Below are 10,532 nucleotides of genomic sequence, written 5' to 3'. Positions count from 1 at the left end.
CCAGCCGGGCAGCAACCAACACCTGTGTCTCTCCGACCCAGGAGCTTAGCACCTCCTTACTAGGCCTGGGTATACCTGAGTGACCTCCCATAAACCCATAAACTGCCCACCTGCTGCACAACCGTCAACTGTCACCTGAACCCAGCGCCTGGCTTGAGAAGTAACACATGACCTGACCTCACCGTCATCTGAAGAGACCGTACCATTCCCCCTTCCCGGCACCACCGCACTACACCTCCCCCACCCCAAGCTCCATTGCCCCAACCTTCCCACACATATCAGACCACCGAGCCCCGCCCCCCCTCTTTTTGTACTTGTTCCATTTGCAAAACAAAATTTTACTTATAATATGTAAATTTTCAGCCTGACGGCTGCCTCAACTAAATAAAACTTTTACTATTATTACTATTATTACTATCATTACTGTTGTTGTTGTTGTTGTTGTTGTTGTTATTGTTATTGTTATTGTTATTATTATTATTATTGTTATTGTTATTGTTATTGTTATTATTATTATTATTATTATTATTATTATTATTATTATTATTACACACACGACGAAGCTAAGGGTGCTGTGTGTTACTAGTGTGTTAGTGTAGGAGGAAAAGGAGGAAGAGGAGGAGGGATGGTATGTGGGAGGGTGGGAAGTTCAGGAAGGAATAGTAGAAGGAGGAGGAGGGTACGACAGGGGTGGAGGAGGGTACGACAGGGGTGGAGGAGGGTAGGACAGGGGTGGAGGAGGAAGACAGAGAGGGAAGAGGGAGGCAGGAAATGAGAGAGAAGAAAAAGTTAAAGCTTTCACGAACCTTCTTGGAAATTGGACACATCATCTCCATCACTACCACTACTGTTGTTACTACTAGCAGCATCACATGCACCACTCACACTACTGCCATCATCACCAGCATCATCATCATCATTATCAGCATCAACATCATCACTATCATCGTCAATCCCACTATCATTGCCCTCTTCATTATAACCTTCCCAGTAAGTCATTTTCAGAATATTAAAACACTCGTCATATTAGCATCATATTAATCCATATACCTCGCATTATGAACCAATATTATGATGATGAATGGCGGCCCTCGTGTGTGTGTGTGTGTGTGTGTGTGTGTGTGTGTGTGTGTGTGTGTGTGTGTGTGTGTGTGTGTGTGTGTGTGTGTGTGTGTGTGTGTGTGTGTGTGTGTGTGTGTGTATAATTCTCCTCTTGGTCTGCTGCAGGGCTCTCTCGAGCCAGCCAGCCGGTCCCCTACGGAAAAGCACAGAGCTCATAGTACCGATCTTTGGGTAGGACTGAGACCACTCACACACAACACACAGCTAAAGCGAGGTCACAATTACTCGCCTGACGTCGCGTACCTACTCACTGCTAGATGAACATGGGCTACACGTGAAAGAAGATAAACCCAACTTATCATCTCCCGGCCGGGGAATCGAACCCCAGTCCTTCTGGTTGTGAACCAGACGCTCTATCCACTGAGCTACCGGGCCGTGCGCGCGCGCGCGCGCGCGTGTGTGTGTGTGTGTGTGTGTGTGTGTGTGTGTGTGTGTGTGTATAAACAACAGAGTGGAAACGTCCGGAAGCAAAGACAAGTAGACAAACAAATGTTTAGTTTACCTCCTTGCTCCTACCTCCTCCTCCTCCTCCTCCTCCTACTCTTTCTTTTCCTCATCCTCCTCCTCCCCTCTATCTCCTCCTCCGCCTCCTTCTTTCCCTCTCTCCATTTCTCAAAACTTTCCTAATCTCTTCTCTCTCTCTCTCTCTCTCTCTCTCTCTCTCTCTCTCTCTCTCTCTCTCTCTCTCTCTCTCTCTCATATATATATATATATATATATATATATATATATATATATATATATATATATATATATATATATATATATATATATATATATATATATATATATATATATATATATATATATATATATATATATATATATATATATATATATATATATATATATATATATATATATATATATCTTTCAACTTTTTGGGTACGCCACTGAGGGTGGGTGTTCTATTAAAAGAAGTTGAGTAATGCAGAGTGGAGTCATCGGCGTAGGAATGGATAGGACAGTTCGTTTTGGAAAGAAGATCATCAATGAACAACAGGAAGAGAGTGGGAGATAGGACAGAACCCTGTGGGACACCACTGTTAATAGGTTTAAGGGAAGAACAGTGACCGTCTACCACAGCAGGCATAGAACGGTAAGAAAGGAAACTGGAGATAAAGGTACAGAGAGACGGATAGAAACCGTAGGAGGGTAGTTTGGAAAGCAAGGATTTGTGCCAGACCCTATCAAAAGCTTTTGATATGCCCAGCGCAATAGCAAAGGTTTCACCGAAACGGCTAACAGAGGATGACCAAGAGTCCGTTAGGAAGGCAAGGAGATCACCAGTAGAACACCCCTTGCGGAACCCATACTGGCGATCAGATAGAAGGTCAGAAGTGGAATGGTGCATTTTAATCTTCCGGTTAAGGATTGATTCAAAAGCTTTAGATAGACAAGAAAGTAAAGCTATAGGACGGTAGTTTGAGGGATTGAAGCGGTCACCCTTCTTAAGCACAGGCTGTTCGAAGGCATACTTCCTGTTATTATTGTTATTACTATTCCGTCCGTTTTGAAGAGTGTGGCGGAGATGGGCACAGTGTGTGTGTGTGTGTGTGTGTGTGTCGCCTCACGAGGTGTCATTAGAGTTCAAAGGCTGCTGCTGTGTCACGCCATCAACGTGCAGGTTACACAGTCACTGGACGCCCCGGGACACTCCGAGATGCCCGTGTCAGCTGACCAACACCGGTGTAGTGTCCGTCCGTGCCCCCCTGTATTTGAGAGGTCCCGCGCGCTGTGCGCATGCCCAGAAGCTGGTGTTTGTAAACAAAGGATTGTTTATCAACACAGCTATCCGTCCGCGCCCCCAGCATGTCAAAACTCACTGAAATGTCTTTGGAGGAGAGGCTACGGCAGTACAGGGATGAAATATGCCCTGTGCAATATTTATTGCTAAATGGCCACTATCCTCCAGAACTAACGCGCAATCAGATAAAAAATGTGAGGAGACAGAAGGCAGTATATATGATGAAAGGTAAGTGCCCTTGTTAAGCCTTCAGAAAGTTATATTAACATGTTGTGGGTCATCCTAGGACAGCCAACAACAAACACGTTGTGGGACATCCTATATAAAACATTTGTTCATAACAGTTATGTAGTTAAGTATATTCTTATGAAGATATTTAGAGCCAAAAGAAGAATCGCCCAACATATGTATAAACAATAAGAAACCCTCTTCCTTTGGAATATACCACTGGTTGATTAGTTAAACATAAATAGATTTGGTTAATAATCTTGTGAGAGGTTCAATGACCCTCCCTTATAGACTTAGTTAATTATCGTGAGAGGGAGACAAGGTTATGTTATATTTGGTTTATGATCACCTGGGTTGGTTAGTAGCTGTCCCTTTATAGGTTAGGTCAGTGATCATGTGACAGTGTTGAGGGGGGGCAAACCCACCTGTTAGGTTAAGTTAGGTGTATTAGACCATTCAGTGCACATTGTTAATTTATTATATTAATTTATTTCACTTAACATGTATTGCTAAAACCTTCACATTTTCAAATATCAGCAACATTTTGTACGCCACCTGGCATTTTCCTCAGTTATAATGGTAACTGTAAATCTGAGTAATAGTGGTTTCCCATATATTCCTTTATCATCCCTGCCTCAGCCCCAGCAAACTTGGGGACATGGTGGGAAGCGGGGTTTTAGGGCGGGGGAAGCCAGAGAATAGCAGAGATTTGTCAAGATAAAAAAGTCAGGTGAAAAAAACTTTTTACGAAAAAATCACTTTTAAAGGAAATTGAAGGTTTGACAGTGATTCTGTAGGGTCACTGTGAGACCTTCAGTGCCATATACATAACCTTCATGAAGAAAACAGGAAGAAAAAGTAGGTTTTCTATAGAAAAAAGGACTTAGAATTTCTGAGGTAGGGAGTAAAGAACAGAGAGCCTGCTGAAGTAATCATGCATGACCCCTTAACACAACCACAACATACGTATTTCTACAACTGCGGGTACTTATACAAATGCAAAAATTACTTGGTTCTGTTATAAGCCGCTATTACTCAGATTATTCATTGTGGATAATGAGAAAGCGAGACAAAGCCCACCCTGTTAGGTTAGTTATAGAGCATGTGCTACAGCCGCTTGAGCCTTTGAAGATGGGGTAATTACAGTAGAACAGGTAGTGAGAGAACACCACCACAGGGTCACAAGCACACTTTCATAGGGTATATATAGTGTACTTTTACCGCAAGATAACTCCTAAACACATCTGAATTTATCTAGTGTGAGAAATAAGTTTTCACTCTGTTTTGTCCAGAACTAAAACCCAGACTTCCAAACCTTACCTAAGCTATCTTAATCCTTATGATGCTACTGTACTCATGGAATACCCTGTATTTTTATGAATACATACAAACAATAGTAAAGTTAACAGTAATATTTCCAGTAGTAATTGGGTTACATAAAGAGTTATTAGTTATCCACAGTATCCAGTGTAGTAGGGGCAGTGCTTGGTGGAGTGCTCATCCCTGAGTCTGGCTATTAAGCCAGTGGTGGGTATGAACCTGCTTGCCTGGTGCACAAGGACACTGTGACACAGTTCCCACAGCTTTACTGTTCCCAGATTTCCTCAGATCCCCAAAGGGAAGAATGAAAACCTTGGTGGATGAGGCCTCCCTCATGGCCTGCCCTCAAATGCTCCAATAATATGAGTGCTGTGGGCGATGGTGAGTGTGCAGTCTTGAAATAATGTTTAGGGGTGAGTGACATTCAAAGGGCCCCAGAATTTGTCTTGTAATATGGCGGTCACACCCTATGGGAGGGGATTGAGGTGGTCAAAGGGATCACCTGAAGATCCGCCACCCCAGCCGCGCTCGGGTTGGCGGATCTTCAGGTGAGAAAATCTGGGGTGGCAGATCTTCAGTTGATAGATGCTGCCACTCTTCTTCCCATTGTATCTAAAGTGGTTCGACCAGAGTCTATTATTCACAGTGACGAGTGGAGAACTTATCGTAATAACCTAACCTAACCTAACCTAACCTAACCTAACTTAACCTAACCTAACTTAACCCAACCTTACTTAACCTAACTTAACCTAACCTTACTTAACCTAACCTAACCTAACCTAACTTGACCTAACGTAACCTACCCTAACCTAACCTAACCTAACTTAACCTAACCTAACCTAACCTATCACCTGAATGTCAGGCTGATCTTCAAGTGAAAGAATATGGGGGTGGCGGATCTTCAGGTGAGACAATCTGGGGTGGCGGATCTTCAGGTGAGACAATCTGGGGTGGCGGATCTTCAGGTGAGACACTTTGGGGTGGCGGATCTTCAGGTGGTCCCTGTGGGTGGCGGATCTTCAGGTGATCCAGTCAAAGCCCCCCCCCCATCATTAGGAAGTTACATGGTCTTTAATTAATGAACTTAATGGGGGGGAGTCGATTGGGGGAGTGCTAGGAAAGAGGACATAATTAATTTGTTGGGGCTGGGGGGTGGATGAGAGAGGGACAGCCCTTAACGGAATCGTATAATATTTACATGCAAGTAACTCACATTACTTAACTCATTTATTATAGCTTTGTTAGGCAGACACATGGTTTCACACATACTATGGAAGGGGGGGGGGTCGAAAGGGAAGTGAAGCTCCTCCATTAGATTATATGGGGTCTGTTTAATAAACCTTAGGTTGGGGGTCGATGGGGGGTTCATCAGGTAAGAGAACATAATTAGTCTGTGAAGGCTAGGTGGATGAGAAAGGAATATAGGGGGACCCACTATTGCTAAATTATACCCTACGTTTTACCAAGAGTAAAGTTTTCCTGTTGTATTAGTAAAGACGTACAACACTTGTACGACACTCTAGGATAAGCGACCAGCCTTACCTTTCCTGAAAGTAATGTTTTCCTATTATATAAATTGAGCAAACATGTGAGACACTAGGATAGGCAGCCACCCAAGCACACATATCCACTCATCTACTATACTGGTAGTAGCGTTTTCCTGTTACATAAATTAAGAAAACATGTAGGGACACTCGGACAGGCGACCAGCTAAATAAATGCATCTCCCTTCACTTTTATTAAAAACAGTGTGCATCCCTGTATTTCCGTGGTCGGCTTTGTTTACAAACGAATCAGGGACCTCTCAAATATAGGGGGGCACGGACGGACACTACACCGTGTATTTCCGTGGTCGGCTTTGTTTACAAACAAATCGGGGACCGCTCAAATATAGGGGGGCACGGACGGACACTACACCGGAGCGACGACGGGGCGCGGCGAGCACTGCACACCCTGCGGGGCTCCATCGCGCTGCCTCGCCTCACACTGTAAAATGGCCGCCCCACAAGTGCCCCACCATGCCAGGGCACTCACAAGCTTACCGCTCCTCCGTCATCTTCATGCTGATGTTTTTTTTAAACAAAACACCCACTAGGAGGAGTGCCAAAAGCCTGCAGCCACAAGAAAGCCGCCCACGCTAGTGTATACCCGTGAATGAGTCACAGCATAGCGGCCATCACTGTCACGTCACCGGCTGCCGCTGCGCAGTCGCCCCGCCCTCGCCACCGCCACCACACCGCCCCGGCCCTCCGCTGCCCTGCCCGTCCTCTGCTGCTGCTCGGCGGGGTGCCACCATTGGCCTGAAGCTCACATTACCTCGTCTCGGTGTGATAGGCGCCAGTACCGGCACAGTAATGGGTGAAAGATAAAGCACAAAGTGACCTCTGGTGACCTGCCCGCCGCCGGGCGACACCCGTCCGTCTCCCTCGCTCCGCACCCCGCTCCTTGCCTCTCAGTCCCCGGCCCTGGCCTCCTCTGGAGCTCGTCAGTGCCCTGGGGACACAGTAACAGTAACTTACGGCTGCATAAAGGGAGGCAGGAAAGTGACGCTGAAGGCAGAACACAACGCCGGGGGCGCCCGCGAGCGGACCAATCACATCACAAGAGGTGGTGTTTCCTCAGAGCAGAGAGCGGGGAGGTAGGGGAGGGGAGGAGGGCCTGGCGACGCGGAACATGGCCGCCACGCGCTGGGACCCATATAGCCTAGTCCAGCCCCATTATCCTGCCCTAGCGACACCACGCCCCCTTCCTCGTGTCCAAATGAAAGGGTTAACCAGAATCTTCACTCTTTGGTCCCTTCCAATAGTAAACTACATCGCAGCCTCCCATGAACGGCGTATTCTTAATTAAACTTTTTGCTACGGCTGTCGGCTTCATACTCGCTTAAGAAAATATATTAGAGCATTCTCTCTCTCTCTCTCTCTCTCTCTCTCTCATAACTAACCCATGTTGCCAACGAGGGCCGCGCCATTCCCTCCCATCCTTGTATTTCTGTTTCACTGTCAACAATTCCCGGATGACAACACTCGCGAGCGTCAGCAACTTGTCACTATGAGCCATTCAGCGGACAGACGTATTGCCTTACATAATATGTTATACTTATTTAATCCCTAACGACCCGATGTGTCACACGGGGATTCCAGAACTGGGCTGAACATGTGTGTTGCTACGCTGCGGCCGTTCCTGCTCGCTGCCACTTGTACTTTAAATATGTAGTTGTTATGGAGATGAATAGGAGGTGGACACATATATTCCTAACGCTACGGGTGTTCTCGCTGTCACTCAGGGTATTAAATATGTGGGTGTTTATATAAGTATGAATGTTAATATTTTCTATATGTTATAGAAGTTAAAATGTAGGTAAAATGCAATTGTTTGTCTATATAGATATGAATGTTTGTAATCACTCTATGGCTTAAGAGGCAAAATGTAAAATGTATAGTTGTTATTTTATTCTTTTTAACATATTTCCGTCTGTCCTCAAACACACACTCGCTCGGTCGCCCCTACACAAAATTTTCGCCGTCCTAGTGACCACAGATTATTAAAAATGTAATTGTCTATATATGAAATTTATTTTCTTATCTTTTCATTTTTCACAGGGCAGCAATAATATGTACACATGCCAATATTCTCGCTGGCCTTCAAACACACTCACTCACTCACTCACTCACACGCTCCCACACATAATATTTTCGACCATCACACACAAAATATTTAAAGTGCAAAAGTATAGAAAACACTCTTTGGTGCCGCCGTGAGCTTAGTAGAACGCGCGCGCTCCGCTCCTATATTTTAAAGCCAAACCCGCAGTCACAAAGTTGAAAATGCAAATATATAGTCACGCCGGCCTTCAGTGGCGAGAGTCCCCCCCGTTTTGGGAGGATCCACCTGGAGCCTGACAGCCCCGTGCTGTTGATTGGTTTACTGTCAGCATGGCAGTTTTGGATGGATGGGTGCGCTTTCATTGATCATGTATTATGTCATCAAGTAGCTACTGTCAGAGTTGTGTTCCGAGACGTTCAGTCCTCATATAAGTTAGGCTTGGTATGTTGTCAGGCGGCACCCTACGTGGTATGTAACGTTGCAATGAAGCGCGACAAAAACTTCAAGGATGTATTTTACATCTGAAATAAAGAAAACGCAATTATTGGAGCAAGTACGAAAGAGTGAACTGAATTTTGTTGCAGGAGATGGAAGGCTTGAAGGAAGGATGGAAAGGGTGAAGAGGATTATGATGTGATTGATGTGCGGTGTTCTGGTTTCAATTGCGGTGCGGGATGAAGGTGTGCAGTGCGTATCATTGGTGTAAAGCGACATGACTGGTGTTGAGGCCCGCGAAAAGGGTCGAGTTGAAGTGCACGCGAGATACGAAGATACAGACGAACCACGACATGTCTTGAATAATTGATCTACTCAGTGTTCAAGTCCATGGATCACTGGCGAGGCGGATCCGATTCTACTTCATGATATTCAACGAGCGGCTGATTGGTGAAGAGCTACACGGACCAGGGCTCGGCGACTAACCACACCCCGAAGAAAAAAAGTTAATATGTAGCCAAATAAATAAAGTCAGATAGCAGAGGTAGTTTGGAAGTAGCTATAATTATGACAGTACGGGTAGTGTGCACGAAAAAGGGGAAGGGGAAGGAGGGGAAGGAGGAGGAGGAGGAGGAGAACATGAGGGAGACGAAACAGAAGAAAAGAACACAACAAGAAAACGAAGATAAAGAAGAAGAACAAGACTTACTAGAAAAAGGAGAAAAAAAAGAAGACAGAAAAGAGGAAGAAAAGGAAGAAGTAAAAGTAAGGAAGAAAAAGAAGAAGAACAAAAAAAGAACAAGAGGAGGAGGAGGAGGAGGAGGAGGAGGTGGAGGGGGAATGAAAGTTAGCAATGGCATCGTACCCAGGTGGTGATTGTCCTACTTCCCGTGGCTGCAGACTGGACCGTATTGCTTGGTGCCTGATCGCCTGGCCTTGGCCGCTCTTGTTAGCAAAAAAGAGAGTGCGTGGAGGGAGGCTGGCGTGGAGGTCCGGAATAATAGGCCAGGCTCGAGACAGCGATAATTGTGGTTGTGTCGCTGCAGAAGTGGCAATCGCGGAGGTTCTTGATTGGTCCTACACACTGGGCTGGAGATCTGTTGACGGTATGGCTGGAGGTGGAAGTAAAGAGAAGAGGAAATGACCTACGAGTCTTGCTTGCAGTGAAGGAGAGGAAGAAATGAAGTATACGGAGAAGACCTATAATCACTGTGGTTTTACTCTCGGTAGTAGTGAGCTTGGGGGGAGAAAGGAATGAAGTATAAAGAGAAAATAACCTACGATTCATGTGTTCTTACTCGTCCTTGTAATGAAGTTGAGATGAAGAAATGAAGTTTAGAGGAGAGATAATGGCCTACGATTCCTCAGTTCTAACTCGTCCTCGTAATGAAGTTGAGAAGAAGGAATGAAGTTTAGAGGAGAGAAAATGACCAACGATTCCTCTGTTCTAACTCGTCCTTGTAATGAAGTTGAGAGGAATGAATGAAATATAGAAGAGAGAAAATGACCTACGATTCCTCTGTTCTAACTCGTCCTTGTAATGAAGTTGAGAGGAAGGAATGAAATATAGAAGAGAGAAAATGACCTACGATTCCTCTGTTCTAACTCGTCCTTGTAATGAAGTTGAGAGGAAGGAATGAAATATAGAAGAGAGAAAATGACCTACGATTCCTCTGTTCTAACTCGTCCTTGTAATGAAGTTGAGATGAAGGAATGAAGTTTAGAGGAGAGAAAATGGCGAACGATTCCTCTGTTCTAACTCGTGCTTGTAATGAAGTTGAGATGAAGGAATGAAGTTTAGAGGAGAGAAAATGACCAACGATTCCTGTGCTTTATATTTTGCTTTTATTGAAGTTGAGAAGGATACGAAGGACAACAAGTATACCGCTGCAATTTTTACTGTGATGAATGTGGTTTGAGCATCAATTAAGAAATTTTTGGGAAGTTGAAGTAATGAACAATTGTTTTTTTTTTATTTACTTCCATATGGAGACATGTTTTTTTCTTTCTTGTCTTGTATAATGAGTGTAATATTGGCGTATCACTGGCAACATTTTCACTAGAAGCTTTATAA

The sequence above is a fragment of the Eriocheir sinensis genome, unplaced genomic scaffold (assembly GCF_024679095.1).
Source record: "Eriocheir sinensis breed Jianghai 21 unplaced genomic scaffold, ASM2467909v1 Scaffold655, whole genome shotgun sequence".
NCBI lineage: Eukaryota > Metazoa > Arthropoda > Malacostraca > Decapoda > Varunidae > Eriocheir > Eriocheir sinensis.
Note: the sequence above shows the minus strand (reverse complement) of the source record.